This window comes from Melozone crissalis, unplaced genomic scaffold (assembly GCF_028551555.1).
Source record: "Melozone crissalis strain CALT ecotype California unplaced genomic scaffold, PUWL_Pcris_2 ptg000116l_1, whole genome shotgun sequence".
In the NCBI taxonomy this organism is placed as follows: Eukaryota; Metazoa; Chordata; class Aves; order Passeriformes; family Passerellidae; genus Melozone; species Melozone crissalis.
Genome location: NW_026535893.1, coordinates 1,419,799 through 1,426,972, shown reverse-complemented (window position 1 = coordinate 1,426,972; position 7,174 = coordinate 1,419,799). Strand labels below are relative to the sequence as shown.

The following is a 7,174-nucleotide window of genomic DNA, read 5'->3' as shown; positions in this document are numbered from 1 at the left end:
AAAATTCCCAAAATCCCTCAAGTCTCCAAAAAATCCCCCAAAATGCAAATTTCTGACCAAAGAAATCCCCAAATCCCTCCCAAAATCCCCCAAATTCAAAATCTTGACCCCAAAAAGCCCCAAATCCCTCATCTGAAATTATAACCCCCAAAAAGGCCCAAAATCTGAAATTTTGACCCCAAGAAGCCCCAAAATCCCCAATTTCGACCCCAACCCCATTGCCCTTTCCCCTCACCTGCAGGAGGCTCTTCAGGGTAGGCGGGGCCTCGGCTGAGGGGGCGGGGCCAGCCAGGAGAGCTCTGCGATTGACAGGTGTGAGGCCACGCCCCCAACGGCACCAGAAATCCCCTCAGGGACCCCAAAATGTCCTAAAAACCCCCAAAATTCCCTCCCACCCCATTGAGCCCCACCCACCCACTTAGGCCACACCCATTCCTTTTGGCCACACCCACTCCTTTAAGCACCACCCATTTTAGCCCTGCCCAATCCCTTTCAGCCCAACACACCCCTTTAGACCACACCCACCCCCTTAAGCCCTGCCCATCCCTGTAAGCCCGACCCACTGCTTAAGCCCTACCCACCCCTGTTTGAGGCCTGCCTGCCCCTTTAACCCCCACCCATCCCTTTAAGCCCCACCCACCCCCTGTTTAAGGCCTGCCTGCCCCTTTAATCCCCACCCATCCCTTTAAGCCCCACCCAATTCTTTAAGCTCCACTCACCCACTTAGGCCCCACCCACCCTTTTAAGCTCCACCCATCCCTTTAAGCCCCACCCACCCATTTAGGGCACACCCACCCACTTAGGCCACACCCCTCTGTTTAGGCCCCACCCAACATCTAACCCACCCAATCCCTTCAAGCCCGAACCCACATCTTAAAACCCCGCCCACATCTTTAGGCCACACCCATGCAGTTAAGCCCAACCCACCTTTTAAAGTTCCACCCCCCTCTTTAAAATTCACCCACTGCATTAAACCTCACCCACCCCTTTAAGCCCAACCCACCCCTCTAAGCCACACCCATTTAAGCCCTACCCAGTCATTTTGGCCACACCCATCTCTTCATCCCCACACACTCCATTTAAGCCCAGCCTGTTCCTTTAAGCCTCACCCACTCATTTAAGCCCCACCAATTCCTTTAAGCCCTGCCCGCTCCTTTAAGCTCCACCCATTTCTGTAAGCCCCACCCACCTATGTTTAGGCCCCACCCATCCCTTTAAGCCACACATACTCATTTAAGCTACACATCTGTTTAAGCACGACCCAACATTTAATGCACCAAATCCCTTTAAGCCCCACCCACCTCTTTAAGCCCCACCCACATCTTTAAGACACACCCATTCATTTTGGCCCCACCCACCCCTTTAAGCCCTTACTATTCCTTTAAGCCCCACCCACCATTTAAGCCCCACCCTGTCTCCTTAAGCCCACCCACCCATTTAAACCCCACCCACATCTTTAAGCCACACCCACCCCATTAAGCCACACCTATTCTCATTAAGCCACACCCATCCCTTTAAGCCCCACCCACCTTTTAATGGCCCCACCCACCTCTTGAGGACCCACCCATTCCTTTAAGCCCCACCCACCACCCTAAGCTCCACCCATCCTTTTAAGCCTCACCCACTCCTTAAAGCCACACCTATTCCCTTTAAGCCACACCTACCTATTTAAGCCACACCCATGCTTTTGGCTCCAGCCACCCATCCCTTAAAGCCCAACCCACCCTTTAAGCTCCACCCACTTATGCCACACCCACCCCTTTTAAGCCCACTCCATCCATTTAAGCTCCACTCACAATTTAAGTCCCACCCACATATTTAAGCCCCACCCACCATTAAATCCAGCTAATCCCTTTGAGCCCCACCCACCCTTTTAAGCCCCACCAACCCTTTTAAGCCCCACCCACCTCTTTAAGCCCCACCCACCTTTTGAGTCCCCCTCACATATTAAAGCCCCACCCACCCTCTTAGGCCACACTCACACTTTAAGCCCCCCCATCCCTTTAAGCCACACCCACCCCTTTAAGACCCTCCCATTCTTTTGGCCACTTCCTCCCCTTTAAGCCCCACCCACTCCTTCAGGCCCCACCCACCTTGTGCTCTGATTGGCCAGGACCTCCAGTGCCCAAAGCACCGCCTCTGGGCTGTGGCCAATCAGTACAGCCTGTAGGGGGCGCCATGTGTCAGAGCAGAGGGCATGGCCTGAGCAGAGCCACGCCCCCTCCCCCAGCCAGCCACGCCCACCTCAGCCTGTTCCGACCAATCTGGAGCCTCCTGAGCCTTCCCGGGGTGATTGGCAGCTCTGGGGTTCATTAATTAATTGAGAGGTTAATTAGGGGTTAAGGAGGAAGGGGTGTGGCTTACCTGTGTGGGCGTGTCCTCTGATGCTCCGCCTCCCTGGCCTTGCACAGGGCCTTGATTGACACCTGCAGAGGGGGAGGGGTTGGGGGAATTTGGGGATTTTTGGTGGGTCCTGAACTGATTTTGGGGGAATTCTGAGGGGTCCTGGGCTGATTTTGGGGTCCCTGAATGGTCTCCAGGCCCCACCTACCATGTCAGGCCCCGCCCACTCACCAGCACTTCCGGCTCTGCCCCTGCAGCCAAGATGGCCGACAGCTCCTCCCGGGATTGGCCCGGCCTGAGGGGACCCAAAAGTCTTTTAAAATACCCAAAATCTCCAAAAAATGCCCCAAAATCCCCCAAATTTACCCATAATCTACTCAGGAGCTCCAAAAATCCCATCAAGAAACCCAAAGTCTTCTCAAAATCAACCAAAACCTCTCAAAATATCTTCAAAATCCCCCCAGATCCCCTGAGGAACACAAAATCCCCCCAAAATCCCTCAGGGACCCCAAAATCTCCCCAAATTCCAAAAAAATCCCCTCAGAAACCCCAAAATCCACTCAGGAACCCACAAAATCCCCCAGAAAGCAAAAACTGCCTCACAATCCCCCAAAATCCCCTCAGAGACCCAAAAATCTGATCAAAATTTCCTCGTAATCCTCCAAAATCTGAAAATTCCCACCAGGGACCCCAAAATTCCCTCAGGAACCACAAAATTCTTCAAAAATCCCCTCATGGACCCCAAAACCTCCTCAAAACCCTTCAAAATTTCCCAAAACCCCATTAGCAACACAAAATCCCCTCAAAATCCTTCAAATTGTCTCAAAATTCCCTCAGGAACCCAAAATCCTCAAAAAACGCTTCAGGGACCCCAAATTCTCCTGAAAATGCCCCAAAATCTCCTCACAATCCCCGAGAGACACAAAAAATCTCTTGAAAACGCTTCAAAATCCTCCCAAGTCCCAGAGAATCCTCCAAAACCCCCTCAAAAATCACCCAAAATCCCCTGAAGGACCCCAAAATTCAGTCAGGGACCAAAAATTCTAAAAATCCCCCAAATTCTCCCATTGCCCATATAAAGAAACACTGCAAGGCCCCGCCCCTTCCACCCTGCCCCCTTCAGGCCCCGCCCCTTTTACCTTTTATGGATTGCCCTCAGCACCCCCTCGTGGCCGTCCCGCAGCCCAGCCGGACCCGGCTCAGCCGCTCGCTGAAGCTCCGCCCCCAGCAGCCGAAGCTCCGCCCCTCGCTGAAGCTCCGCCCACTGCCGGCTCTGAGCCTCCTCCAGCGAGGCGTCTGGGGGGGAAAGGGGGACCCCAAAGGTTTGGGGTGAGAACCCCCAAATTTGGGGTTTGGGGGGTCTGGGACCCCGAAACTGGGGTGAGGATCCCAAATTTGGGGTTTAGGGGGATCCTGGGACCCAAAATATTGGGGAAGGGGACCCCAAAATTGGGGTTTGGGGGGTTCAGAGACCCCAAATTTGGGGTTTGGGGGGGTCACGGGACCCCAAAATTGGGGGAGGAACTCAAAATTTGGGGGTGAGAATCTCAAAATTGGGGTTTTGGAGGACCCAGGGATCCTAAAAATGGGGATGGGGACCCCAAAATTGGGGGTTGGGGGGTTCAGGGACCCCAAATTTGGGGTTTAGCGGGGGTCTGGAACCCTAAAAATGGGGAAGGGGACCCCAAAACTGGGATTTAGCGGGATCAGGGACCCCAAAATTCAGGAAGGGGACCACAAATATTGGGGTCTAGGAAGACACGGTACCCCAAAATTGGGGTTTGGCCTCGATCAGAGACCCTAAAAATGGGGAAAGGATCCCAAAATTTGGGTTCTGGGGGTTCAGGGACCCTAAATTTGGGGTTTTGGTGGTCCTGGGAGCTCAAAAAGGGGGAAGGGAACCCCAAATTTAGGGCTTGGAGAAAAATTGGGGTTTGGGGGTTTCTGAGAATCCAAAATTGGGGATGGGGACTCGAAAACTGGGGTTTGGGGGCGTCAGGAACCCCAAAATCGGGATTATGAGAGTTCTGAGACACTACAAATGGGGGTAGAGACCCCAAAATACAGTAAGGACCCAAAAATTGGGGTTGGGGGGAGTCCAGGGACTCCAAAATTGGAAAAGGGGACCCCAAAATTTGGGGTGAAGACGCCAAACTGGGGCTTTAGTGGCTCAGGGACCCCGAAATTGGGGTCCAGGAGGACCTGGGACCACAAAGTTGGGGTTTTGGGGGTGCTGGGACCCTAAAATTGGGGAAAGGGACCCCAAATTTGGGGTTCAGAGGTTCTGGGACCATAAAAATTGGGGGAATCCCAGAATTTAGCGGTGGGGACCCCAAATTTGGTGTCTGGGGTGTTCAAGGACCCCAAAATTGGGGTTTGGGAGCATCAGGGACCCCAAACTTGGGGTTAGGGGCGGGTCAGGGACTGCAAAATTAGGGTTTTGAGTGGGCAAGGAATCCCAAATTTGTGGTGAGGACCCCAAAATTGGGACTTAGGGGCATCATGAGACCCCAAAAATGGCGCGGACCCCAAAATTTGGGGGTGGGCAGCCCCCAAAATGGAGGTTTTGAGGGTAGGACCCTTTGTGCGGGGGCCGCGTTTCCGGCCGGACTCACCGAGGCGCTGCGCCATTTCCTGTGCGTCCGCAATGGCGTCCCCCAGGTCCCGCACCTCCTTCCGGAGCCGCTCTACGGCCGCGCGCAGCGCCCCCTGCTGGCCCGGCGGAGCCTGCGCCAAAACGGCCCAAAAGCGCCAGAATTCAGCCAAAATTCACCCAAATGTACCTGGGAGTGTGCCCAGGGTTCTCACGATACCCAAAACTCTCAAAATATTGAGAAAATCCCACAAAAAAACCCCAAAATTCCACAAAAATGAGGGTTAAAATTGGCCCAAATCTGCCCAAATTCACCTCAAAATTCACCCCAATATCCCTGAGATTGCGCCCAGCGTCCTCACAATACCCAAAACTCCCCAAAAAAACGAGAAAATCCCCAAAAGCGAGGCTCAAAATTGACCGAAATCTGCCCAAATTCACCCCAACATCCCTGAGATTGTGCCCAGGGTTCTCACAACACTCAAAACTCACAAAAAAACCGAGAAAAATCCCACAAAAAATACCCCACAATCCCGCAAAAATGAGGCTCAAAATTGACCCCAAAAGTCCCTGAAAAAAATCCCCAAAAACTCTCCAAAATTCCCCCCAAGAATCCCCACAAATTTTATAAAGACGAGGCTCAAAAAAATTCCCAAAATTCCCCAAAAAATCCCCCCAAAAACCCCAAAATTTTATAAAAACAAGGCTCAAAATGGACCCAAATCCACCCGAATTCAGCCCAAAATGCACCCAAAATTCACCCGAATAATCTGAGATTGGACCTAGGGTTCTCATGATACCCAAAACTCCCAACGTCTGGGGAAATCCCACAGAAAAAACCAAAATGAGGCTCAAAATTGACCCCCAAATCCTTCCAAATTCACCCAAAATTCCCCCCCAAAATAATCCCCAAAATTCCCCCCAAAATCCCCAAAATTCCCTTAAAAATTCCCAAAATTCCCCCCCAAAAACTCCCTGAAAAAATCTCCCAAAAATTGCCCCCCAAAAAAATCCCCCCCAAAATCCCCAAAATTTAATAAAAATGAGGCTCAAAATGGACCCAAATCCACCCAAATTCACCCCAAAATCCCTGAGATTGTGCCCAGCGTCCTCATGATACCCAAAACTCCCAAACAAACGGGAAAACTCCACAAAAGAACCCCAAAATTCCACAAAAATGAGGGTTAAAATGCCCCAAATCCTCCAAAAACATCCCCAAAATTGCCCCCCCCAAAAATCCTTCAAATTCCCCCCAAAAATTCCACCAAAATTCCCCCCAAAAAATCCACAAAATTCCCCCAAGAACTCCCAAAAACCCCAAAATTCCACAAAAATGAGGCTCAAAATTGACCCTAAATCCTCCCAAATTCACCCCAAAATTCCCTCAAGTAGCCCTGAGATTGTCAAAAAATCCCAAAATCTTTTTCAAAATTCCTAAAAACCCTGAAAATTCCCAAATATCCAATAATCCCCAAAAAATCCCCAAAAAATTCCCCAAAATTCCCCAAAAAATCCACAAAATTCCCCTAAAAATCCCCAAAAAAACCCCAGAATTCCCCCAAAAATCACCCAAGATTCTCCCCAAAAATTTTCCCAAAAATTCCCAATACCCCCCAAAATCCCACAAAAATGAGGCTCAAAATGGACCCCAAATCCGCCTGAATTCCCCCCAAAATTCACCCAGATATCCCTGAGATTGTCAAAAAATCCCAGCAACTCCCCAAAGTCATTTCCAAAATTCCCCAAAAACCCTGAAAAATCCCAGAAATCCCCCAAAAAATCCTCAAAATTCCCCAAAAAATCCCCCAAAAATCACTTTTAAATGCCCCAAACCCCTCCCAAAATTCCCACAAAACCCAAAACAATTCTCCAAAAATTTTGCATTTCGCCTGCAAAAAAAAATCCTATTTCAAGCTCTAAAACTCCCCTGGACCCCCCAAAATTCCCTCAAATCCCCTCCAAAAATCCAAAAAATCCCTTAAAATTCCTGAAAATTCCCCAAAAATCCCAAAATTTCCCCAAAATGTCCCCAAATCTGAGGGAACCTCCCTCAAATTTTGGGTTCCCCACCCCAAATCTGACCCCAATTCCCCCTCAGGTTTTGGGGTCCCGCTCACCTCCAGCTCCTGCAGGTGCCCGTACCTGAACCCCGAGTTAAGGAACAATTTGGGGATGCCCCAAAAATCTCCCCTTCAATTGAAGGTTGAACCCCCAAATTTGGGCACCCCCACCCCAAAT

The 7,174-nt window shown here is 50.7% G+C and overlaps 1 long non-coding RNA gene across 1 annotated transcript; it reads right to left on the bottom strand.

The window, feature by feature from the left end:
• Positions 1-257: 257 nt before the first annotated feature.
• LOC128948219 (uncharacterized) lies at positions 258-2,305 on the bottom strand. Its single transcript, XR_008484106.1, has 3 exons — positions 2,245-2,305; positions 2,094-2,164; positions 258-299 (listed from the first exon to the last, which is right to left on the bottom strand). It is a non-coding gene; the product is annotated as an uncharacterized LOC128948219 (long non-coding RNA).
• Positions 2,306-7,174: the final 4,869 nt, after the last annotated feature.